At 39.0% G+C, this 27,198-nt stretch overlaps 1 protein-coding gene across 2 annotated transcripts in view; it reads right to left on the bottom strand.

Moving 5' to 3' along the window:
• The window catches only part of DMP1 (dentin matrix acidic phosphoprotein 1), a 37,591-nt gene extending 16,720 nt beyond the window's left edge, over positions 1–20,871 (bottom strand). The window contains exons 1-2 of one of the 2 annotated variants that reach the window (XM_012437663.2): positions 20,798–20,871; positions 20,497–20,570 (exon numbers count right to left, since the gene is read on the bottom strand). The gene's annotated coding sequence lies outside the window, so the exon portion shown is untranslated. The remainder of the gene's footprint in view (positions 1–20,496; positions 20,571–20,797) is intronic. The other variant, XM_064364647.1, reaches the window with a different exon arrangement.
• Positions 20,872–27,198: the final 6,327 nt, after the last annotated feature.

Genomic DNA, 27,198 nt, shown 5'->3' with positions numbered 1-27,198 from the left:
CAATGAGGAAAGAGATATTTTCATTTAGGGTTGATTAGAAAGCCAAAGTCCACATGGGGAAGCTATAAATTACCTGTGTTTTATTCTGGTTCTGAATTACACTCTCTGATGGTTTCACGGGTCTTGACTGAGCTCTACCCTAGAAGAACCTTATAATCTTATGATAGAGTGGATTCTGGGCAGATTTGGTCAGATCACATTACATACAAGACATTATTTTAGACTCTCTTCAAATCCCTACATTAAAAACTGAGGAGAAACTGGATAACAAAATTTAAAACTGTGGATAACATTTACAATAAAACTAGGCATTTTTTAAATCTATTGCTATATTAAAAACGACATTAATACTTTTCATTTTAAAACAACTACCATTTTGTTATCTCTCACAGTTAGTGCTGTAGTAATCTGAAAACTCAATTGGGGCAGAGCATTTCAGATGGCACTTTCATACGGTTGTTGCCTGAGCGCTCAGCTGGAGTTGTAACTCTGAGCACTTCAATTCTTTACATAGCCTCTCCTTGGCTTGGCCTCTTCACACCATGAAGGCTGGGGGCCAAGAGTTCCTAGAATATCACTTTTTCCATATTCTATTGGTCAATCAGTCACAAGGAGATCTCAGATTTATAAGGAGAAATACCCTGTGCCTTTTGGTGTCAGATCAGGATGCACATGTATAAGGGGCGGAGGAAATGTTGAGGCCACTTTTTATTAGTTTCCACCCTGTATGACAAGTTATATCCACTAACTCCAAGGTGGCAAATGACAAACCACCAACTACCACAAGTCCTAGAGAGTCTATGTAGGAGTGAGCAGAGGGAAGCAAAAGGAAATCGGATGAACGTGAGAACAGCAGAACCCAAAGCAGTCAAGAATTATTGCTGTGGGGTGCCAATGGTTCATAGCACAACTGAGGATCTAGAGCAGTCGAGCCCCTAAGGATTCTGAGCCACTACAACTGCTTTCTAACACAGGCTCGCATAGAGGAGAAACTGCTGGGAGTGGAATAAAAATTGCACAGAATATAGACAGTAGAGGAGACACAGATAAGTATGGGAGAGAGGAATGGATCCAAGAAATCTTAGAAAGCTGCTATTTTTTTTTTAGCATAACATGAAAGCAACAAAAGAGGAAGCCATGTGAAGTTAGAAAGTTACCCTAAACCGGCCGGGTGCAGTGGCTCGTGCCTGTAATCCCAGCACTTTGGGGGGCTGAGACAGGTGGATCATGAGGTTGGGAGTTCAAGATCAGCCAGGCCAACATGGTGAAACCTCGTCTCTACTGAAAATACAAAAATCAGCTGGGCATGGTGGCAGGCACCCGTAATCCTAGCTACTTGGGAGGCTGAGGCAGGAGAATTGCTTGAACCTGGGAAGTGAAGGTTTCAGTGAGCAGAGACCACGCCATTGCACTCCCACCTGGGTAACAGAAAGATACTCCATCTGCAAAAAAAAAAAAAAAGAAGAAGAAGAAAGTTACCCTGAACTACCATGCTTCCTTCTAAAAGTACAGGAAAACCAATTTCATATAAAACAAACAGCAAAAAACTGTGAAGGTTAAATCCCACAGCAGCAGAATAGCAACCTGATAGACAATGAAAGTATGCTGAAAAGACATAATTAAATAGTAAATTAAAACCATAAGCTTTTATTTTTAAAATAACAAAGAAGTATCAAGAAAATGACACAATAGGTGAACAACAACATACATGAAAACTAAAGTAATTCAGATAATAAATATCAGGACTCAGGAAAATATTGGGATAAAAGAAAAAAATTATTTTAGAAATAAAGACTAATCTAGAGGAAACACAAAAGGGAATAAATATAAGAGGTAACTATTCAATGGAAGTAGAAGGCAAAACAGAGGAAAACATTTTAAATTGAAAGAAATAAAGAGAGAAAAAGTGCTTGGGAGAAAGTGATGTATACTGAAGATTGGCAAAGAACATCCAAAGTACAGATTATAGGAGTCCCGAAGATAACAAAAGTAAGGGAACAGCAGAAGTACTAAAAAGCAAATGAATAACAAACACAGCATTCAAGGACGTTTCCCTGAATTTAAAAGAAAAAGATTTAAAACTCTTAAAGAGCATATCATATACCTAAGAATATTGGCCCACAATGACCAACACCAAAACATATTCTAGTAAAATTACGGAACTTTGAAGATAAAGAAAAAAGTCCTTTGGGCTTCTAGGCAAAAGCAACAAGTGATTCATAAGGGAAAGAATATTAGATTATCATTAAGACTTTGACAGTAATGCTTTATGCCAGGAAAAATAATACAATGTATTTTAAGGCATTCAAGATAAGAAAATGTGAAGCAAGGATTTCATAAGTCAGCAAAACTGACCTTTAGGTATGAAAGGCTAAAGCAAACTGTTAGCAACATGCAAGAATTCAGGGACTATTATTTCCTCAAATCATTGCTGGGGAATCTACTAGAGAATGAGCTTCAGACAAGCAAAATAACGAGAGACATCATCGTAAGAACAGGTGATAAGCATAAAATATATAATTACTTGTAGAAATGGAATTAAATGAGGCTAAACGGCAGACAGCACAGTATATAATAATGAAATACTTAGCACTGATACAGTGTAGCTTTTAAAAAGGTGAGAAAATGGAGAGCATATATGCAAAAATAATTTCAAGTCTTCTCAATAATTATACCAGGAATGGCAACATTATTGTTATTCTGAGAATGTTGTATGTGGAATGTAGAATAAAGCACATTAGTAATTTTGAATTATTCTCTAACCAATGTGTCCACAAGAATCAGGATTCTCAGTGTGAAAGAAAGGAAATACAAATTTGATACAGAAAAGTAAGAGCCTTTTGGGAGGCTGAGCCAGCAGATAGCTTGAGCCAGGAGTTCCAGACTAATTTGGGCAATTCAGTAAAACCTCGTCTCTACAAAGGTACAAAAAATTAGCTGGGCATGGTGGCTCCCACCTGCAGTCTCAGCTACTCAGGAGGCTGAGGTGGGAGGATCGCTTGAGCCCAGTGCATGATCACGCCACTGGACTCCAGCCTGGGTGACAGAGTGAGACCCTGTCTCAAAAAAAAAAAAAAGAAGAGAAAGAAACTCCATAATCCTGTAATCCTCAATTTAAATGGAAAAGATTAGAATTTACTCAGGAATTATTATACAGACACACACACACACACACACACACACCCCCACATGTATATCTTAGCTCTGTCACTGTAAAGACCTAAAAACACAGTCTTAGCTAGGACCCCTGGCAGCTGGATTGTGGTCTAGCATCCGGAGCCTGTTGGGAAACTGGTTGATTCCAGGTCTAATGACCCAAAATACGCAAGATGAGTTTGGAACATCTTGTCATCCCAGATTGCAGAAAAGCTATCAAAGATTACTAAGATTCTGTCAAAGGACCCAGGAGCCAACTTGAATAGGCCTCTACTGGCCAAAGATAGAGCTAGTCTTTAAAATAGGTAATGATTGCAGCAGACTGAAACCTATCAAACAATTTTAAATCTGTGAGCTCATAAAGATATTACAAAAATGAAATAGAATACTACTTGGTCACCTTGGGATGATAACAGGAAGCCACTTAATGACCTTGAAAATTTTAAGTAAGTGGAAATAATGAGGCTATTGTACAGACCTCTATGAACTAAACCAAATTAGAGATGAGGGGAAGCTTATCTTTGTAAAAGAATTGTGTGATGATTAATCTTAGGTGTCAACTTGACTGGATTAAAGAATGCCTAGAGAACTGGTAAAGCATTATTTCTGGGCATGTCTGTGAGGGTATTTCTAGAGAAGCTTGGCATGTGAGTCTGTGGACTTGATGAGAAGGATCTGCCTGCAGTATGGACAGGCAATATTCAGTCTGCTAGGGACCCAGATAGAACAAAAAAGGCAGCAGAAAGATGATTTCCTCTCTCTCTCCTGGAGATGAGACACTCTTCTTCTCCTGCCCTTGGACATCACAACTCCAGCATCTATGGCCTTTAGGCTCCAGGATTTACACCAGCCCTACCCCTCCCCACGCCCAGGTTCTGAGACCTTGGGCCTCAGACTGAGAGTTACATCATCAGCTTCCCATGTTCTGAGGGTTTCAGACTTGGACTGAGCCACAATACCCTCATCTCAGGGTCTCCAGCTTGCAGGCCACATGTTGTGGGACTTCTCAGCCTCCATAATCACATGAGCCAATTTCTCTAATAAGTTCTTTATCAATAAATAGGATATATACATCCTATTTATAAATATATATTTACATATCCTATTATATATGTATTTATATGTCATATTTATATAGGATATATACACAGATATATATACATGCACATATATCCTATATAAATAGAATGCATAAATATACATATAACGAGATATATAAGTACATATAAATAGGACATCTGTATATATGTATATATATAAATATATCCTATATAGGACATATCTGTGTATATATATCCTATAAACATATATATACACATACACATAGATATCCAATTTATATATCCTATTTATATATATAATATATGGGGTATATATATGGATATATACATATATACAGATATATATGTATATGTGTATATATCTTATGTATGTGCAATATATGTTTATACATAGCCTAAATGTGTGTATATATATATTCTATGTATATGTCTCTGTACTTGTCTCTCTGGAGAACCCCAACTCCATATATGTAGCTGTATGTAATATACACAGCTATATTATACACATCTATATGGATGGTTATTATACACAGCTATATTATACACAGCTATATATGTGGAGTAAGGGTTCTCCAGAGAGACATATACAGAGCTCTATCTGTATATGTCTATCTTATAAGAATATGTTTTGTTGTTGGTTATGTAACATTATTATGAACTCACAGATGTAAAATTATTTGATAGGTTTCAGTGTGTTGCAATTATTATCTTAAAGATTACATAGTTCTATCTTTGGCCAGGAGGGACCTATTGGAGTTGGCTCCTGATATATATCTCTTTATATGTCTCTCTGGCGAACCCTGACTAATACATATTCTAATTAATAAATTAAAAGAAAATGATGTAAGTCACCATTTTACACCTCCCAGTCAAATTATCCAGGCATTGCAAATCAATGTCTACTTAGCTCATGAAAAGACAGACAACCAGACTATGTGGTTCTTGGTGAAAGAACCCAATATCACCTCTAGTGTGTTAAAGAGATCAAATTCATTGTGTCCAAACTGCTGGATCCAGCCATCAAGTTTCAGGAAATACAAATAGCAGGATCATTTTGAGCTGCATTACATGTGTAATCGGTAACGTTTAGACTCTGGGAAACTACAATTCAAATACCCCAGGTTCTTCAACAGATAACTTATTAGCAATCTTTTTTCAATGGGCAAGACTAAATTATAGTGTCAAGGTCACACACTTGGGTAATAGTACTGTTAAAAAGAAATGATTTCTACAAAATTCAGTATGGTTGTTACTTCTTAGAAGAGAGTGTTTCATTGAGATAGAGCAAGAGAGGAACTCCAGAGTGACTGATATTCTATCTCTCAACCTGAGTGGTGATTTCAAGCATATTTTTCATATCATAACTCACTAAGCTAGAGATTCATCTTGTGGAGCTTTCTGTATCTGAGGTTATTTTACAATAAAAGTTTTAAAATGTATTTAAATCCATGAGTTTATGCCTTTTTTTGAGACAGGATCTCGCTCTGTTGCCTAGGCTGGAGTGCAGTGGCACAATCTCAGCTCACTGAGGCCTCAACCTCCTGGGCTCAGGTGATTCTCCCACCTCAGCTTCCTGAGTACCTGGGACTACAGGTGTGCTCCACCACAGCAGGCTAATTTTTTATTTTTTGTAGAGATGGAGGCTGGTCTTGAACTCCTGGGCTCAAGTGGTCCTCCTGCCTCAGCCTCTGAAAGGCTTGCAGGCCACATGTTGTGGGACTTCTCTATTGAGATGATCATGTGTTTTTTTTCATTGGTTCTGTTCATGTGATGGATTATGTTTCTTGATTTGCACATGTTGAACCAGTCTTGAATCCCAGGGATGAAGCCAACTTGATTGTGGTGGATAAGCTTTTTGATTTGCCGCTGGATTCAGTTCACCAGTATTTTCTTGAGCATTTTTGCATCAATGTTCATCAGGGATGTTGATCTGAAATTTTCTTTTTTTGTTGTGTCTCTGCCAGGTTTTGGTATCAAGGTGATGCTGTTCTCATAACATGAGTTAGGGAGGAGTCCCTCTTCTTCTATTGTTTGGCATAGTTTCAGAAGGAATGGTACCAGCTTCTCTTTGTACCTCTGGTAGCATTCAGCTGTGAATCCATCTTGTCCTGGGCTTTTTTTGGTTGGTAAGCTATTAATTACTGCCTCAATTTCAGAACCTGTTAATGGTCTATTCAGGGATTTGACTTCTTCCTGGTTTAGTCTTGGGAGGGTGTACATGTCCAGGAATTCATCCATTTCTTCTAGATTTTCTAATTTATTTGTGGTGATTATAGTATTTTCTGATGGCAGCTTGTAGTTCTGTGGGATCAGGTGGTGATATCCCTTTTATCATTTTTTATTGTGTCTATTTGATTATTCTCTCTTTTCTTCTTTATTAGTCTGGCTAGCAATCCATCTATTTTGTTAATTTTTCCAAAAGTTAGCTCCTAAATTCATTGATTTTTTGAAGTTTTTTTAATGTCTCTATCTCCTTCAGTTCTGCTCTGATCTTAGTTATTTATTGTCTTCTGCCAGCTTATGATTTAACAAAATCTTGCTCTTGCTTCTCTAGTTCTTTTCATTGTGATGTTAGGGTGTCTATCTTAGATCTTTCCTGCTTTCTCTTGTGAGCATTTAGTGCTATAAATTTCCCTGTGTCCCAGAGATTCTTCTTTAGCTATGTCCCAGAGATTGTGGTATGTTGTGTTGTGTCTTTGTTCTCATTGGTTTCAAATAACTTACTTATTTCTGCTTTAATTTCATTATTTACCCAGTAGTCATTCAGAGGCAGGTTTTTCAGTTTCCATGTAGTTGTGCAATTTTGAGTGAGTTTCTTAATCTTGAGCTCTAATTTGATTACACTGTGGTCTGAGAGACTGTTATGATTGTCATTCTTTTATATTTGCTGAGGAGTGTTTTACTTCCAATTATGTGGTCAATTTTAGAATAAGTGTAATGTGGTGCTGAGAAGAATGTATATTCTGTTGATTTGGGGTGGAGAGTTCTGGAGATGTCGATTAGGCCTGTTTGGTCCATAGCTGAGTTCAAGTCCTGAATATCCTTGTTAATTTTCTGTCTCATTGCTCTGTCTAATATTGACAGTGGGACGTTAAAGTCTCACACTGTTACTGTGTGGATGTCTAAGTTTCTTTGTAGATCTCTAAGAACTTGCTTTATGAATCTGGGTGCTCCTGTATTGGGTGCATTTATATTTAGGATAGTTAACTTTTCTTGTTGCATTGATCCCTTTACCATTATGTAATGTACTTCTTTGTCATTTTTTTTTTAATCTTTGTCAGTTTAAAGTCTGTTTTATCAGAGACTAGATTTGAAGCCCCTGCTTTTTTTTTTTTTTTTTGCTTTCTGTTTGTTTGGTAAATATTCCTACATCCCTTTATTTTGAGCCTATGTGGTCTTTGCATGTGAGATGCATTTCCTGAGTACAGCACACCGATGGGTCTTGACTCTCTATCCAATTTGCCAGTCTGTGTCCTTTAATAGGGGCATTTAGCCTATTCACATTTAAGGTTAATATTGTTATGTGTGAATTTGATTCTGTCATCATGATGCTAGCTGTTTATTTTGCACATTTGTTGATGCAGTTTCTCCATAGTATCATTGGTCTTTATATATTGATACATTTTTGCAATGACTAATACTGATTTTTCCTTTCCATATTGAATGCTTCCTTCAGGAGCTTTTGTAAGGCAGGCATGGTGGTGACAAAATCCCTTAGCATTTTCTTGTCTGTAAAGAATTTTATTTCTCCTTCGCTTATGAAGTTTAGTTTGGCTGGATATGAAATTCTGGGTTGAAAATTCGTTTCTTTAAGAATGTTGAATATTGACCCCCACTCTTTTCTGACTTGTTGGGTTTCTGCAGAGAGATTCACTGTGAGTCTCATGGGCTTCCCTTTGTAGGTAACCTTACCTTTCTCTCTGGCTATCCTTAACATTTTTTCCTGCATTTCAATCTTGGTGAATCTGACAATTATGTGTCTTGGGGTTGCTCTTCTTGAGGAGTGTCTTTGTGGTGTTCTCTGTATTTCCTCAATTTGAATGTTGGCCTCTCTTGCTAGGTTGGGGAAGTTCTTCTGGATAATATCCTGAAGAGTGTTTTCCAACTTGGTTCCATTCTCCTCATCACTTTCAGGGACACCAATCAAACATAAGTTTAGTCTTTTCACATAGTCCCATATTTATTGGAGGCTTTGTTTGTTTCTTTTTATTCTTTTTTCTCTAATCTTGTCTTCATGCTTTATTTCATTAAGTTGATCTTCAATCTCTGATATCCTTCTTCTGCTTGATCGATTTGGCTATTAATACTTGTGTATGCTTCACAAAGTTCTCATGCTGTGTTTTTCAGCTCCATCAGGTCATTTATATTCTTCTCTAAACTGGTTATTCTAGTTAGCAATTCCTCTAACCTTTGTTCAAGGTTCTTAGCTTCCTTGCATTGGGTTAAAACATGCTCCTATAGCTTGGAGGACTTTGTTATCCATCTTCTGAAGCCTACTTCTGTTAATTCATCAAACTCATTTTCTGTCCCATTTTCTTCCCTTGCTAACAAGGAGTTGTAATGCTTTGGAGGAGAAGAGACATTCTGGTTTTGAAATTTTCAGCATTTTTGTGCTGGCTTTTCCTCATCTTTGTGGATTTATCTACCTTTGATCTTTAATGCTTTTGACCTTTGGATAGGGTTATTGAGTGGGCATCCTTTTTGTTGATATTGATGTTACTGCTTTCTGTTTGTTAGTTTTCCTTCCAACAATCATGCCCCTCTTCTGCAGGTCTGCTGGAGTTTGCTGGAGGTCCACTCCAGACCCTATTTGCCTGGATATCATCAGCAGAGGATGCAGAACAGCAAAGATTGCTGCTTGTTCCTTCTTCCAGAAGCTTCTACCCAGAGAGGCACCCACCAGATGCCAGCCTTAGCTCTCATGTATGAGGTGCCTGTCAACCCCTGTTGGGAAGTATCTTCTGGTCAGGGGGTCAGGGACCCACTTGAGGAAGCGGTCTGTCCCTTAGCAGAGTTTGAGCACTATGCTGGGAGATCAACTGCTCTCTTCAGAGCCAGTAGGTAGGAATGTTTGAATCTGCTGAAGCTGCACCCACAGCTGCCCCTTCCCCCAAGTGCTCTGTCCCAGGGAGATGGGAGTTTTATCTATAAGTCCCTGATTAGGGCTGCTGCCTTTCTTTCAGAGATGCCCTATGTAGAAAGGAGGAATCTAGAGTGGCAGTCTGGTTACACCACAGTTTTGCCATGCTGTGGTGGGTTCTGTGAAGTCTGAACTTCACAGTGACTTTTTTTACACTGTGAGGGGAAAAATGCCTCATCAAGCCTCAGTAATAGTGGATGCCCCTCCCTTCCACCAAGCTCGAGAGTCCCAGGTAGACTTCATACTGCCATGCTGGCAGCAAGAATTCCAAGCCAGTGGATCTTAGCTTCCTGGGCTCCATGGAGGTGGGACCCATTGAACAAGACCATTTGACTCTCTGGCTTCAGCTCCCTTTCCAGGGGAGTGAATGGTTTTGTCTCGCTGGGGTTCTGGACACCACTGGGGTATGAAAAAACTCCTGCACCTAGCTCAGTGTCTGCCCAAAAGGCCCCCCAGTTTGGTGCTTGAAACCCAGAGGCCTGGTAGTGTAGGCACCTGAGGGAATCTCCTGGTCTTGGGTTGCAAAAACCATGAGAAAAGCATAATATCTGAGCCGGAGTATACCGTTCCTCAAGGCACAGTCCCTCACAGCTTCTCTTGGCTAGAGGAGGGAGTTCCCTGGCCCCTTGTGCTTCCTGGGTGAGCCGTGCCCCACCTTGCTTCAGCTCACCCTCTGTGGGCTGCACCTACTGTCTAACCAGTCCCAGTGAGGTGAGTCAGGTAATCTGGCACGGTGGCAAAATAGAAACAGCTCCGGTCTGCAGCTCCCAGCAAGACCAATGCAGAAGGCTGGTGATTTCTGCATTTTCAACTGAAGAGTCCTTTACTTTAAGAGTCTGATATGCTATGTTATCTGCAATTTACTTCAAAATAAATGCGAGTGTATAATTATATAGGAAAATAGATAAAACTGATTTGGTCATGGATTGATCACTGCTGACACTGAGTATGAATAATAGTTATTATGCCATTTTCTCTAATTTTGTGTATTTTAAATTTTTTTCCATAAAAAGAAGTTAAGCTTAAAAAATTATGTCAGATACTTAACCAGGTCTTCAGTATCAATAGAGTTATCAAATATTATACAGTCTGACTGTGCTAATACATGATCCAGCAATTCCACTGCTAGCTATATATTGAAAAGAAAGAAAATCAGGTTATTGAAGAGTTATTTGCACTGTCATGTTATTGCAACACTATTCACAATAGCCAAGATTTAGAAGCAACCTAAATTTGTCCATCAACAGATGGATAAATAAAGAAAATGGGTACATATACATAACGAAGTACTATTCAGCCATAAAAAGGAATGAGATCCCGTCATTTGCAACAACGTGGATGGAACTGGAGGACATTATGTTAAGTGAAATAAGCCAGGCACAGAAAGACAAACTTTGCATGTTCTCACTTATTTGTGGGACTTAAAAATGAAAACAATTGAACTTACAGAGATAGAGTAGAAGGACAGTTACCAGAGGCTGGGAGGGGTAATGGAAGGTGGGCATGGGGGGAAGTGGGGATTGTTAATGAGTACAAAAGATAGAAAGAATGAATAAAACCTAGTATTCGATAGCACAGCAGGTGACTATAGTCAATAATAATTTAATTGTACATTTTAAGATAACTAAGAGTATAATTGGATTGTTTGTAATACAAAGGATAAATGTTAGAGGGGATGGATACTTAATTTACCCTAATGTAACTATTACACATTGTATGCCTATATCAAAATATCCTCTATACCTCATAAATATGCATACCTACTATGTACCCCCCAAAATTAAAAACTATAAAAAGGCCTGGCTCACACCTGTAATCCCAGCATTTGTGGGGGCTGAGACAGGAGGATCACCTGAGCCTAGAAGTTCGAGACCAGCCTTGGCAACATAGCAAGACCTTGTCTCTACTAAAAATTTTAAAAATTAGCCAGGTGTGGTGGTGGTGTGCACCTGTAGTCCTAGCTACTTGGGGGCTGAGGCAGGAAGATTGCATGAGCCCATGATGTCAGGGCTGCAGTAAGCTGTGATCATGCCATTGCACTCCAACCTGGGTGACAGAGCAAGACTCTGTCTCAAAAAAAATTTTTTTAGTTAAAAATATACACAATCTGGAGAATTGATTTGTATATTTCATAATATCAGTATGAAACCTGGATGAATTTCCTATAAATAAAGGGTAATTTTATGTAACTATAAAATTGTAAGCCTATACAACTTAAGTATATAGAATTCAGATGGATTAATTTATTTTTATTGTATATAAATTATATTCAGTAAAATGCAAATTCAACACACAATAATAAGCATCAGATAAGATGAATTTAATAAAAAGATACATAAATATAATTAAGGGTTAATTATAATGATAATTTCTTCCTTATTCATGTTTGAATTTAAATGGGTGAAATAGGTCTCATCAAACAATGCAGTATCCTTCAGTAGGCAATACTCTTACAAATCAGTGACTCCTTTTTATTTTAAAACGCATGGAACTTAGATAAATCAAGGCTTTTTCCAGAGAAAAAAACAGAACAATTAACTTTTCCAAAATTTATACTTGCGTATTCATTCAAATGTCTACTCCGCAGTTGAACTCACATGACATTGTGAATGGAGACTGGGAGTGATACAAGAACATTCCAAATCTATCCAAAGGAATCTCTTTTCTCTCTATCTCTGCCCCCACTCCCTGCCCTCCTCCATAAGCTGAAGGTGGATGATCACTAATACTTGTTTCATAGTCTCCTTCTCACATATTTAGGATGTTGGAAAACTATTGTATAGGTCACTTGTGTCATGTTCTCAGCCTTTGGAATCGCAGTTAGCATTCTGTTTACTTCCTGTTTTCACCATTGGGCTCTAAACCTCCTTGGAGGTAGTCTAGTCCAACAGGAAATTGTCAAAAGAATGCTGTGTCAGGTATTGTTGGGGAAGAGGGTATGGAGTATAAGAAGAATGAGTCATAGCTTGGGCCCTGAAGTTGTTGGCATTCTAAAGCAGCATGTCCAGAAGAGCTTTCTGCGATGACGAGGTGTACCATATCTACATGTTTCAATGTAGTAGTCAGTAGCCATTGGCAAAACTCACACAATAGTATTTCAGAATGCATATTTAGTGCATATTTATATATTAAGTAAAAGAGATGCAAGGAAGGCAAGGAAGTGATTGCCACAGTCAGGCTGAGAGTTGTCTCTGGGGGAGGGTTATGGAGTTGCTTTGGAGAGGCAGCAGTATTATTTTTTACAACATGCATGGTGGTTACACAAGCATTTGTTTAAATGTTTGTTAAAGTTGTATTATATTTAATAGTACAAAGTCTTTAAGATGAATATTCCATTTTCAAAAAATTAATGCTGAATATGATAGTTAAGATCAGCTCTTCTGTGAGCTCATAATGTAATTTTAGCATTTTTATGGGCATCACTTTGGTTGATTTTTCTAATCTTAAGTAAGCAAGTATTTGTAATATTTTTATATCAGAATGCTTTTGGTTTTTAAAAATGTTTATGTATTCTTCATGAAGGTAGTTTAATTAATTCTTTGTCTTAGGATTCAGAAGCAGACAAAACTGTTTTTTTAAATGTTCTTATTTGTGAGAACAGTTGAAAGTTGCAGCCATTTGGAGATTATTTTTGAATTTACAACACCACAACTTGGTTATTTGAAAAAGGTTGATTTCACTCTGCCACAAAAATTGGTTCTTTTCCAATCTGGAGACCTCAAGATGTTCTGATCTTGGAGAAAATTGCTAGTAGAATAAAAATGGCTAACACTGAGAACACTATGTCCCACATTTTTTTTTTTTTTTTTTGCCAACTTTAAATAATGCTTAGAATAGATTACAGCATCAGTTCTCCAACATTTTCTCCTTGAGACTTCCTTCCTACCACCCTTCATGGTCAATAAAAGGATTCCAGAAGAGTCAATTCTTAATTAGCAAAAGGAAAAAGATTGGCCCAGAAAAGAGTAGCTTAATTTGAAGATAAGTCTTCTATCAGTGACAGATCAGTCCCAATGTCAAGAGGTTTGTGAAAACCTTCCATTGACATCATTTAATAGACAGTAAAGCAATATTATCAAAGCATGCCAGATTCCATGAAACATCAGCCAAATAGTTGTTGGTTCTGCATATAGACAAATTTGGTAGGGCATATTTTTTCTGAAATGCTTTCTTACTTTTACTCATGGCATTTTTTTTTTAAGTAACAGTCTCACTCTGTTACCCAAGCTGGAATACAGTGGCATGATCATAGCTCACTGCAGCGTCCAACTCCTGAGCTCAAGCAATCCTTCAAGCTCAGCCTCTTGAGTAGCTGGGGACTCACCATGTTGCTCAGGCTGGTCTCAAACTCCTGCCCTCAAGTACTCCTTCCCACTTGGCCTCCCAAAGTGCTGGGATTACAGGCATGAGTCACTGCACTTACTTAGCCTTTATTCACATATCTTTTTTTCTTTTAACTAATTAGGATTTTTCACTTTGCTGATGAAGTATGTAATTTTGGCAAATCAGATTATGCATACATTTCTTTAAATCTATGTATGTATAAAGATATTCATCAAATGTACCATCATGTCAAAAGATAATAAGAAAGGCCATACTGAAATGGATTTCTTTTTTTTTTTTTGAGGCGGAGTTTCGCTCGTTACCCAGGCTGGAGTGCAATGGCGCGATCTCGGCTCACCGCAACCTCCGCCTCCTGGGTTCAGGCAATTCTCTTGCCTCAGCCTCCTGAGTAGCTGGGATTACAGGCACGCGCCACCGTGCCCAGCTAATTTTTTGTATTAGTAGAGACGGGGTTTCACCATGTTGACCAGGATGGTCTTGATCTCTTGACCTCGTGATCCACCCGCCTCGGCCTCCCAAAGTGCTGGGATTACAGGCTTGAGCCACCGCGCCCGGCCTGAAATGGATTTCTGACTTCCCCAGTAGTTAATTATATCAATGGTGTTTTGCCACTCTAGGTTATCGAAATTTGATGAGGAGAAGCATAATAATACTGATACTTTGAAAACAGTAATTAGGATTTTTTGGGGGGACAGAGTCTTGCTGTTGCCTAGGCTAGAGTGCAATGGCTCAATCTCAGCTCACTGCTACCTCCACCTCTGTGTTCAAGCAATTCTCCTTCCTCAGCCTCCTGGGTAGCTGTGATTACAGGCACACAACTCCATGCCTGGCTAATGTTTTTTTTTTTTTTTTTAGTAGAGATGGGATTTCACCATATATTCAGCAGGCTAGTCTCAAACTCCTAACCTCAGGTGATTTACCTGCCTTGGCCTCCCAATGTGCTGGGATTAAAGGCATGAGCCACCATGCCTGGCACAACAACAGTAATTATTATTTTTTAATGGGCCTTTTTTTCTTTTCTTTTTCTTTTTCTTTTTTTTAATTGTACTTTGGACTCTTGGGTACATGTGCACATCCTGTGCACATCCTGCATCCTGCAGGATTCTTGCCTAAGTACATACATGCCACATCCCCTCCCCGCATCATCGCCTACATCTGGCATTTCTCCCAGTGTTATACCTCCCCATCAGCTGCATCCCCCTGCGTCCCTCCCCTCCCATCCCCTCCACCTCCCCACCTAGCCCAGTGAGTGTTGTTCTCTTCCCTGTGCCCAAGTGTTCTCATTGTTCATCACCCATCTATATGAGTGAAAACATGCAGTGTTTGGTTTTCTGTTCTTGTGTCAGTTTGCTGAGAATGATGGTTTCTAGATTCATCCATGTCTCTGCAAAGGACATGAACTCATGATTTTTTACGGATGCATAGTATTCCATGTTGTACATGTGCCACATTTTCTTTGTCCAGTCTATCACTGATGGGCATTTGCATTGATTCCAGGTCTTTGCTATCGTAAACAGCACTGCAACAAATATACGTGTGCATGTGTCTTTATAATAGAACGATTTATAAGCCTTTGGGTATATACCCAGTAATGGGATTGCTGGGTCAAATGGAATTTCTATTTCTAGGTCCTTGAGGAATTGCTACACTGTCCTCCATAATGATTGAACTAATGACATTCCCACCAACAGTGTAAAAGTGTTCCTATTTCTCCACATCCTCTCCAGCATCTGTTGTCTCCAGATTTTTTAATGATCGCCATTCTAACTGGCGTGAGATGGTATCTCAATGTGCTTTTGACTTGCATTTCTATAATGACCAGTGATGATGAGCATTTTTTCATATGTTTGTTGGCCTCATAAATGTCTTCTTTTGAAAAATGTCTGTTCATGGCCGGGCGCGGTGGCTCAAGCCTGTAATCCCAGCACTTTGGGAGGCCGAGGTGGGTGGATCACGAGGTCAAGAGATCGAGACCATCCTGGTCGACATGGTGAAACCCCGTCTCTACTAATACAAAAAATTAGCTGGGCATGGTGGCGTGTGCCTGTAATCCCAGCTACTCAGGAGGCTGAGGCAGGAGAATTGCCTGAACCCAGGAGGCGGAGGTTGCGGTGAGCCGAGATCGCGCCATTGCACTCCAGCCTGGGTAACGAGCGAAACTCCGTCTCAAAAAAAAAAAAAGAAAAAGAAAAATGTCTGTTCATATCCTTTTCCCACTTTTGAATGGGGTTGTTTGTTTTTTTTCTTGTAAATCTGCTTTAGTTCTTTGAAGATTCTGGATATTGGTCCTTTGTCAGATGGGTAGATTGCAAAAATTTTTTCCCATTCTGTTTGTTGCTAATTCACTCTAATGATTGTTTCTTTTGCTGTGCAGAAGCTCTTAAGTTTAATTAGATCCCATTTGTCTATTTTGGCTTTTGTTGTCATTGCTTTTGGTGTTTTAGTCATGAAGTCCTTGCCTGTGCCTATGTCCTGAATGGTTTTGCCTAGGTTTACTTCTAGGGTTTTTAGGGTGTTAGTTCTTATGTTTAAATCTTTAATCCATCTGGAGGTAATTTTTGTATAAGGTGTAAGGAAGGGGTCCAGTTTCTGCTTTCTGCACATGGCTAGCCAGTTTTTCCAACACCATTTATTAAACAGGGACTCCTTTCCCCATTGCTTGTTTTTGTCCAGTTTGTCAAAGATCAGATGGTTGTAGATGTGTGGCATTGCTTCTGAGGCCTCTGTTCTGTACAACAGTCATTATTATGTAGACAGATAAACATTCCACTTAGATATACATTAAGCTTCATATCATATTGTTGTATCTGCAGTCCTTGGTTTGATTGATGATATGTTCAAGAATCCACATGAACCCAAGTTAGAGTTGTCCCCTTTAAACACAGATGTGAAAATTGCTAACCTTCTCAACACTTTCTTATATTCCCATTAATTATAAACCAAAAAAATTTCTCCTTTCTTAGCAATAGAATATCTATATATCTACTATGTTACTTTTTTGTTCTCATTTTAACATTTTTTCTAATCTTATTTTCAACAATCTAATCTATTACTATTTCTTCACTAATGCTTTGTTTGTTTGTTTGTTTGTTTGAGACGGAGTCTCACTGTCACCCAGGCTAGAATGCAGTAGCGCAATCTCAGCTCACCACAACTTCACCTCCCAGGTTCAAGCAATCCTCCCACCTCAGCCTCCCGAGTAGCTGGGACTACAGGCACATGCCATCACTCCTGGCTAATTTTTATATTTTTTTGTAGAGATGAGGTTTCACCATGTTGACCAGGCTGGTCTTGAACTCCAGGACTAAGTGATCTGTCTGCCTCAGCCTCCCAAACTGCTGGGATTACAGGCATGAACCACCGTGCCTGGCCTCCTAATGGTTTTAACTTAAAAATTTTGCAATTTCTTCTACTCCTTAACCTCCTTCTCTCTTCTTTCTCTAGATGCTTGTTAATTATCATCAGGGTCAGACAGAATCCTTGTAGGCACTTTGCAAAAAGATAACATTTCCTTCCTTGAATAATTTAATGGAATGAATAGGTTTGTCCAAGATCATATTTATTATTATTTCAGGTAAAACTATTTGAAATTGCTGTTTTTTAACATTACATTTTTTAAAAACCAAAATCCATTGAAATGTAGTAACGAACATTGCCCTACATTATTTTTATCTTAGCTCCCAATCTCATCTTCTTTTTCATAATATCTCTATGAATCTTATGCTCCAGGCATACTGGTCTAGTCATTGTACCCCTCAATACATTCTGCTTCTAATCAACGGTTCACCTCATTCAGAATGCCCTCCTTGCCACCTATCAATAACCTACACATCATTTATTTATTTTTTTAATTTAATTTTTTTTTTTGAGACAGAGTCTTGCTCTTGTCGCCCAAGTGCCCGGATAATTTTTGTATTTTTAGTAGAGACAGGGTTTCACCATATTGGTCAGGTTGGTCTCGAACTCCTGACCTCAGGTGATCCACCCACCCCACGCTCCCAAAGTGCTGGGATTACAGGCATGGGCCAGGGCACCTGGCCATAATCCACACATCCTTAAAGGCCCCCTTCAAATACAATAGTCATAGATAGTCTTCTTCCTAACAACTCACAAGCACTTCTTCCAGTACTGTTTATATATTCAGTATCTAACATGAATTTATTGATCAAATTAGTTTCCAGGCACTGTACTAGGAATACAAAGAAAAATAAGACACACTCTCTTCTGTTCAGGAATTTAAAACCTGATGAAAGACGCAGACACATAAACTGATTATCATAATGTAATGCCATAATTAGAGCAATACACAGGTACACAGGGTATTTTGGGTATTGAGGAAAGACACCTTATCAAACTCTTCTATGTGTTTATTACTTTTTGGCAAACCATCTGTCACTTTGTTCAAGCTGCAATAACAAACTATCATAGACTGGGTGGCTTAAAACAACAGACATTTACTTAACACAGCTCTGGAGGCTGGATGCCCAAGATCAAGATGCCAGCATGGTTGGATTCTAGTAAGGATTCTCTCTCTCACATGGCTGAAAGAGAGCAAGTTAGCTCCCTGCGATCTTCTTATAAGGGCACTAATCCCATTCATGAGGGCTCATGACCTACTCACCTTCCACAGGCTCCACCTCCTAACACCATTAACACATTAGGGGTTCGAATTTCAACAAATCAGTGGGGAGGAGTGGAACAAATATTCAGCACACGACACTATCCCAAAACCTAGTGACTTGAAACATCAATTTGTTATTATCTTTTGAACTTCTGTGGTTCAACTATAGACTCAGCTGGGTGGTTCTCAACTGGGGTCTCTCATGTGTTTGCTCTCAGATATTGGCTAGGACAGAAATCATCCAAAACCTTCTTCAGTCACATGGGTGACTACAGAGATAGCAAGAAGAGCTGAGGGCTGGTGATCCAGGGTATCTCACTAACAGGATAGCAGCAGAAAGTTAGCTGGATTTCTTACTTCACATATGAGAGCTGTAAGGGACAAATACAAAGGCCTAAGACACAGATGGATCAGCCTTGGACAGATACAGAAACCATCTGAAGGGGAAAGAATGGATATGGATGAAGATAACTTTTAGGGTAAAGGACTACTAAAGTATCAATCCCAAAATTGTTCTGTAATATAGATTCCCTAGGTGGCCAGTAAGTAACACAGGGCAAAAAAGATCCCATGACCAGATTTATTTGAGAAATTCTCAGTTTAAAAAAGTCAATGAGCTTCTTAACTATAGGAATTTTCAGAGCCTTTTATTTGCTAATACTTACTGGTAATCTCCAGAGCCCCCCTTTTTTATTGAACATCCTTCAGAATGGGGTTTTATGGATCACATTCTAGGAAATGCTATACAAATGTATCTCCCAACAAGTAGCAAGAAGTTGACTATAGTTGTCATTACTTCTTTATCAGTCAGGATTTTCCAGAAAAACAGACCCAATAAGATGTATATATAGAGAAAGAGGGAGAGAGAAAAAGATTTATTTTTAAGGAATCAGCCCACTCAATTGTGCAGACTGGCAAGTCCAAAATCTGCAAAATAGATTGGCAGGCTGGAGACCTAGAGAAGAGTTGTAGTTCTAAAGAGTCTGAAGGGAATCTGCTCTGAATTCCCTCTTCTTCTTGGGACATCAGTTTTTTCTCTATTAAGGCCTTTAACTGACTGGATGATGCTCGCCCATATTATGGAAAGTGATACGATTTGGGTCTGTGTCCCCACCCAAATCTCATTATTAGCTCCCATAATTCCCACGTGTTGTGGGAAGTACCTAGTGGGAGATGATTGAATCATAGGGGTGGGTCTTTCCTGTGCTGTTCTTGTGATAGTGAATGGGTCTCACGAGATCTGATGATTTTAAAAACAGAAGTTTCTCTGCAAAAGCCTTCTCTTTATGTCCGCTGCCATCCACATAAGATGTTACTTGCTCCTCCTTGCCTTCCACCATGATCCTGAGGCCTCCCCAGCCACGTGAAACTGTGAGTCTAATTAAACATTTTTCTTTTGTAAATTGCCCAGTCTTGGGTATCTCTTTGTCAGCAGCATGAAAACGGACTAATAGAGAGGGTATTCTGCTTTACTCAAAGTCTACAGATTTAAATGTTAACTTTGTCTTAAAATACATTAAAATACCTCTAAATAAATGTGTAGAATAATGTTTGACCAAATATCTGGGTATCGTGGCCTAGCTAAGTTGACATGTGAAATTAACCACCACAATTTCTAAATAATTTTTGGGGCACTGGTTGCTACTTCTACATATGAAAAAGAGAATTCTCATTGGTCATAAAAACTTACCCCAAATCTTCGATGCCTATAAAATATAGAAAACACCTATTTCATTTACTTAGCAGAAGCTAAGTTAGCTTGCAGTGAAGGAATCCTCCCAGTATAGATTGCCAATTGACCATACACTCCAGAAGGGAAAAGAAGATGTCGTTATGGATGAGTTTGTGTCCTCGTTAAGTAAATTAATCAATATGCAGCATTCAGATGTTAACATTGACTTTCCTGATTTAATCCAAGGTAATTAAACCTAACCTCCCTTTCAAAAAACCCACTTCACTGCAGATGCTAATACATAACACTCTGCCTGGTTGACATTGCTTAACTCAGGGATTCTCAAGGCGTAATTTTCCAGGCAATAGTATCAGCATCACCTGGGGATTTGTTAGAGATGCAAATCTTGGCCTTTACCCTTACCTAATCAGAAACTCAGCAGGGCAAGACAGGGGATGGATTTGTGTTTAAAACAAGGCCTTCATGGGTTTCTGATACGTACTCACATTTGAGAACCACTGGATTGTGTCGCAATTCTTTCCATCTTTTCCACATGTGGCTCTTCTCTCAATCACTCTATTGAGTTTCAGAGAACAAAACAGGTGATTACTAATGTTCAACGTGTCCTGGATACACGACCTTACGATTAAATGTAACCCATCCTAATTATCTCTGGTTATGCTATGTGGTTCAGTCCCCCTCTACTGTAAAAGGGGAACCAGGAAGAAGGGTCATATAAAATATCTGAGGATGATGGGAAGCAGTGAAAGGATGGTAGGGAGTAGCAACGAAGAACCTCTTACCTGAGATAGCAGCTGACAGAGCCAATCCAATGCTAGTAGTTGTCCCAAAGATTGACCAAGATAAAAACCAAGTTGATAGTCCAAAACAGGATCACCTAAAACAAGAGACAGGAGAATGTGGGAGCCAAAAAGAGGAGAAATGACAGGAGTTGATGAAGGAGAGGCTTTTAAGAGCACAACATAAACCTATCTAATGGAATTCTTGAGATAAGTACAAATACCCACGTTAGCTTTTTAAATTATCATGCTAAATTGCTTTGGCATTTGAGGGGCATTTTTTAAAGCCCTCCTGAAAATCTACAGGATTATCAGTAGACTTTAACAAGTACCCTTGGTGGGTAACTCCCCATGGAGGCTTTTCCTTCCACAGGGTCAGTAGGTCTAAGAACACAGAAGGTATTTTTTGGCTTCCCTGTATTTTCACTGGTGGAAGTCAGCCCATTCACACCTAGTGAATAGAAAAAAATTGGTTTAGTTTAATATTAACAGTAAATCAAAAAAGACAGATGGCTGCATCTTCTCAGAGCTGTCTGTACTCCTGCCTAAGAATCGGCCTCATGAGCTTGATAGAAAGACACCTTGCTGGTTATTCTTTCTTGAAAGACCAGAAATATTAGGAGATTTAGATTTCAGGAAAACAATCCCCTAATTTTTAAGGTTTTTATTCCTCTTGTTTTCCATCAGTAGCCCAATAATCTCATTTTAACAGATGTCAGATAGTCATGTTAGTCTCAAAGGGGAACATCTCTGAGATTTCTGGCACATGAAATATGAATTTCTCTGATAACTGCTTCAGCTCCTCATTTAGGTAGCCCTTTTATATAGTAGGATTTCTATTCTTTCCACTGATGTATCTCAAGATCATTTAGATGCCTAATTTTCAGTTGTCAGTGAAAAAAAAACCCTTAGACCAATTCAGTTTAACAGAGTTTAACTGGGCAAAGAAGGATTCATGAATTGAGTAGTCCCCCAAACCAGAATAGATATGAAGAGATTCCAGCACTGCCACATGGTCAGAAAGGATTTACGGACAGAAATAGGAAAGCAGTGTACAGAAAGCAGAAGTAAGACACAGAAACAGCCAGTTTGGTTACAGTTCGGTGTTTGCCTTGTTTGAACACAGTTTGAACATTTGGCTGTGAGTGGTTGAAGTATGCCTGCTGTGATTGGCTGAGACTCAGCTGCTTGTTACAAGGGTAGGCTACTTACACATCCAGTTAGGTTACAGTTCACTACGTATGGGTAAACCTTTAGGCCAAACTTAAAATATGCAAAGAGGCAACTTTAGGCTAAATTTAATTCAATGGTAGTCATCTGATAGATATTTCTCAAACTACCTATGATTAAAAACCAGTTATATTTTTAAAATTTGAGATCTACCATGGATCGATACTCTTGTAAATTCAATAAAAATGAATTACTAGAAAAATTATCACATTTGGATTTCACGACAGTGTCAAGTTTCTATAAAAAAGAAATGCTTATGCTCTATTTCTGTGCTTTTGAACTTTTGAACTCTATCAGATTATAGGCAAACACAGCTTCACTGGTCACACTGTGATTGGCAGTGATGTAGATACTGTACACATCTGCAGATTGATAAGATTATTTCAAGAGCTCTAAAAGGCTGGAACTACCAATGGTGTTGCCAAAGCTCCATTCAATAGACATCTAAATTTGGGCATTTCTCCATCAGACATTCCTCTGACGATAGTTATGTGAAGCAAGGAAGACAATAGGTGACAAATTGATCTATACACAAACGCTAACATTACTGAGCTGGAATTTTCCTCTCTGGTAAGTCCAGATAAGTTTACTTACCTATCAACTGCCATTCTCTTTCAAGCGTTTCTCTTTCTAAAGTGGAGAACCCTGAATAATATCGTGGATGTGCTTTCTGATTAGTTTGTGGATGTTTTAGCTTATTTTGTTTGTCCTCGATCTAGTCAGAGTGGAAAAGAGGACTGTGGTGAGAACTCTAGGCTGAACGCTCTTCTTTTACAATCCTGAAATGAAATTCAGTGCCATCAACTGGCAGATAATGATGGGTGAAGATTTGAGCTGTACTGAAAGAAAAAATTCAGAACAGTTTTTGAAGATTAGACTCTTTTCACTATTCAAAATAGCAAAGACATGGGGTCAACCTAGATGTTGATCACTGGTGGATTGGATGAAACAAATGTAGTACATATACGCCATGGAATACTATGCAGCCATAAAAGAATGAAATCATGTCTCCTGCAGCAACACGGATGCATCTGGAGGCCATTATCCTAACTGAACTAACTCTGAAAAACAGGAAGCCAAATACCACATGTTCTCACTTGCAAATGGGAGCTAAGTATGGATACTCAGGGACATAAAGATGGCAACAACAGAAACTGGAGGGTACTAGAGGGAGGAGGGGCAGGGACTGCAAATCTATTGGATCCAATGCTTGGTACCTGAGTGATGGGATCGATTGTACCCCAAACCTCAGCATCACACATATCCCCAGGGAACAAATCCGTACATATACCCCCTGAATCAAAAATAAAAGGTGAAATTATAAAAAATAAAAACCAAAATGAATTCTCTTGGAAATCTTTTAAAAAAAAATTTGTGTTCTTTTAACTGTCCTTCAGACGAGCTAAAAGGGTGAGGAGAAGCATGTCAAAATTGGAAATTGAACAGAAACCCAGAGCCAGGGGAACCCCTGGGAAAGAAGACATCTACAAAGTTAGTGCACAGCGACCTGTATTCTAGAGAGGACTGTTGAATTCAGTTTAGAGATGAGAACTGCTAACTCCCAGAACTTAACAACTTATGGTAGGCTTCTAGTAAGAATGGGATAAGCAGAAAAGAGACAGAACATGGCCTTCCATCTACATGGAGCAGGTGAGAAATGAGAGTGAAGGAGTTGTGCCACACTGCAGGGTTTAAGCAATGAAAGTTGTATGCAAAACACAGGAATTCACAAAACGGCAATGTGTTTTCAGGGTACAGATAATAATTAGCAAAAGAGAAACAGAGACAATGGGAGTGATGCAAAGTCCAATAGGTGATATTGGGTGATATTTAAAGAACAGACAGGCATCTGGGAATTCTGCCTGATTCTGAAGAACTAGCACAGGAGATCCCAACCACTTGGTCTCAGACCAATACCGGTCTGTGGCTTGTTAGGAACCAGGCCACACAGCAGGAGGTGAGTGGCAGGTGAGCAAGTATTACTGCCTGAGCCCTGCCTCCTGTCAGATCAGCCACAGCATTAGATTCTCATAGGAGTGCAAACCCTGTTGTGGACTGTGCCTTTGAGGGATCTAGGTTGCACTCTCCTTATGAAAATCTAATTATAAATGTAATGTGCTTGAATCATCCTAAAACCATCCTCTCCCTCCCCTGACCTTGTCTTCCAAGAAACTGGTCCCTGGTGCCAAAAAGGTTGGGGACTACCAGACTAGTGGGATAGGCAGAGTCTTAGTTTTAACAGAAACATACATCCTCAGAAAACAAAAATTAGCTCAGACTGAGAGAGTAAAAAATCTGCCCGCTGTTTATCAGACTACATTAATAGACGTATATAAAGTCAGCTGCAAACTGAGCAGGAAATAATATTTCTCTTAAGGATGTTGAAGCCATAAAATAACAACTCCCTTTGTTGAATGACTCCTGCCTTATTAGTCATTAAGAAACTTTATTTTTTTCAAAATCAAAGATTATCAAAGACTTCGTTGTAGATTATACTGGTAAGAATGAAACACTCCATTCTTGCCTGGAGAGTCTAAGCTCCTTTGACACACCGAAGCATTCTCAATTTACAACCCAGGTGCAGAGAGATTCAGATAAGGGGTGTCTGGATACAACAGTCCATATTCATTCTTAACTTTGTACATTGCAAAGAAACAGGAGCCTGGGTCTATTTCATAGTCCAAATCCTTATCCCTGCCTTGCTTTGAACATTTCAAACACTGCTTCATTTAAATACCATTTAAATTCCACTCTTTCCCTCAATCTTATAAAAATTCTATCTTTTCCTTTACTGAGTCATCCCCTGCTCTGGTCCACAGTCGCCTTCATTGCATTGGGTCCATAAACTCAACTGTATCAGGTAACAGTTGACACATCTTGCTCCTGGTGTTCTCAGGCTGATTGGGCTGGGGAAATTCTCATGCATTTACCAGAATAGTATGAAGAAGCTAGACAGAAGCTAAGTTCAAAGATAAGGTCACTCAAAGAGAATTGTTGCTTTGCAACAAGGTCCGAGTCTACTTATAAGATACTAGGATAAGACAAGAAATAAGTGCGCCATCATACCATACCTCAGTGTTGGTCTGTTGCTCTTACCTTCAGTTCTGACTGGTCTCAGAATAAGAAGATGGAGTTAGGATAGCAAAGAAAGATTCAGTGATTTCAGCTGAGGAAAGTGCCAGGAAGGTAGGAACCAGCTGGTTGAGACTGAAATCCAGGAGTGTGCAAAAAGACCAGTGATGTAAGCCCAAGCACAGCAGTCCCTGGCCAGAGGGTTTGTCTGGGTTCTCACAAAGGAGATGCCCGGGAATTAAAATCTGCAAAGGGCAAAGAGTTTCCTCCCCACAGAGCTTTCTTAACCTCTCTGAAGAGAAAAAGACTAGGGAGGAAAATAAGAAAAGAGAGTAAAGGAGAGAGGGGTAGAGCAGGTGGCAAAGTCCAAAATAATGAGTTTGGGAATAAGTGAAGTGCCTTCTGATCAAGCTCTATAAAGTCAGTGTTTCATGCTAGAGTGGGAACTGGGAAAACTCATGGAAAACAGGTTTAGTCTTATGTATTGGTGATCTTTAGACTTTGCACTCTTTTTCTGAGCTGCAAGACTACCCCATAGGAATTGACTTTTTTCTTTAATTTTTCAGCATCTGAACCCAAGATCCCTGTTCAGAGGGTAGAGGATGGGAACATTGTGTTGTTGGTTTGTTTCAGTCTCTAGAGGATTTGCTTCCAAGCAGCAGTGAATGGATCACTGTGAGAACACAATGATATTTTCATCTATGACTGAACTATTCTATTCTGTTCCTGCTCCTTTTAGGGAGAGGAAAATTGTTCCTGGTTATTTCGGTCTAAAGTGTTTCAAAATTTCCATTACAAAGCATAAAGCAAGTTTGACTTCTGGGAAATTATACTTCAGTTAATAATTTTAAATGCATTTGTATGGTGAGGTATAACTTTATAAAGGTTATCTTTCTATGTAAAAAATAGATTTTATAAACAACAACAAAAAACCTGTCACCATATTTCCTGATTTGTGGTATGAGTCGTTGCAGAAGGAGTTCTCCAGTCAGATGGGAAAGACAAGACCACCTCTGAGAGTCAGTTTTCAGATCTTGTCTTCAGTTATAAGTGGAGACATCCATGCAGCCAGAGAAAAATCTTGAATTTCTAACAAATCCACCAACACCATCATGATAGCCTCTTGTTCAAGAGTGACAATGTTTCCTTGGCTTTTTTCCTGTGGCACAGATAAATCTAGAAACATATTCCACTGCCATTCTTCGCTGACCCCTCTGCACATACATCCTTCTTTCTTTCTTGTTTTTTTTTTAAATCTTTGCTTCAAAGTGGGAAAGAAACTTAGAGGTTTCCAAGGAAAAAAGTGAATGTGAAAAAGTAAATATAAAATGATTACTAGCAGTAATTATTTTCTAAAGCAATGGCTTTCAAACTTTTAAAACTACAACCAACAGTAAGAAAGGTATTTTATATTAGGTCCTACTACTTGTACACTTAGACATATTTGTGTGTGTGCATAGATAGATAGATATGATCCAGCTTCACAAAACAGTACACTATAATTTTTCTTTTTTATTCTTTTGTTTTATAAAATATTTATCATTAGTCACTAAATTGGTATGATCTACTAAATGAGTGGCAGCCTGCAGTTTAAAAAGTACTGTTATTGTGGGCAATATTAGCAGGCAGTGTCTTAATCTTTATTCCAGAAAATAACTCACAATAAACTTTGCTTCCTAATACCAGACTTCTTGTGTTCAAAGGATCTACTTTTGCAATGTTCTTTCGTAGTGTGTCTGCTCCATTCTCGCCCTGAACGTCCAGAAGTCAATGCAGATGTTATTGTATAAGAAAATCAAGATAGGCCGGGCGCGGTGGCTCAAGCCTGTAATCCCAGCACTTTGGGAGGCCGAGGCGGGTGGATCACGAGGTCAAGAGATTGAGACCATCCTGGTCAACATGGTGAAACTCCGTCTCTACTAATACAAAAAATTAGCTGGGCATGGTGGCGCGTGCCTGTAATCCCAGCTACTCAGGAGGCTGAGGCAGGAGAATTGCCTGAACCCAGGAGGCGGAGGTTGCGGTGAGCTGAGATCGTGCCATTGCACTCCAGCCTGGGTAACAAGAGCGAAACTCCGTCTCAAAAAAAAAAAAAAAAAATC

This window comes from Aotus nancymaae, unplaced genomic scaffold (assembly GCF_030222135.1).
Source record: "Aotus nancymaae isolate 86718 unplaced genomic scaffold, 86718_ANA_hifiasm-v0.15.2.pri h1tg000006l, whole genome shotgun sequence".
Taxonomy (NCBI): domain Eukaryota; kingdom Metazoa; phylum Chordata; class Mammalia; order Primates; family Aotidae; genus Aotus; species Aotus nancymaae.
This window is presented reverse-complemented; position numbering and strand designations above follow the sequence as displayed.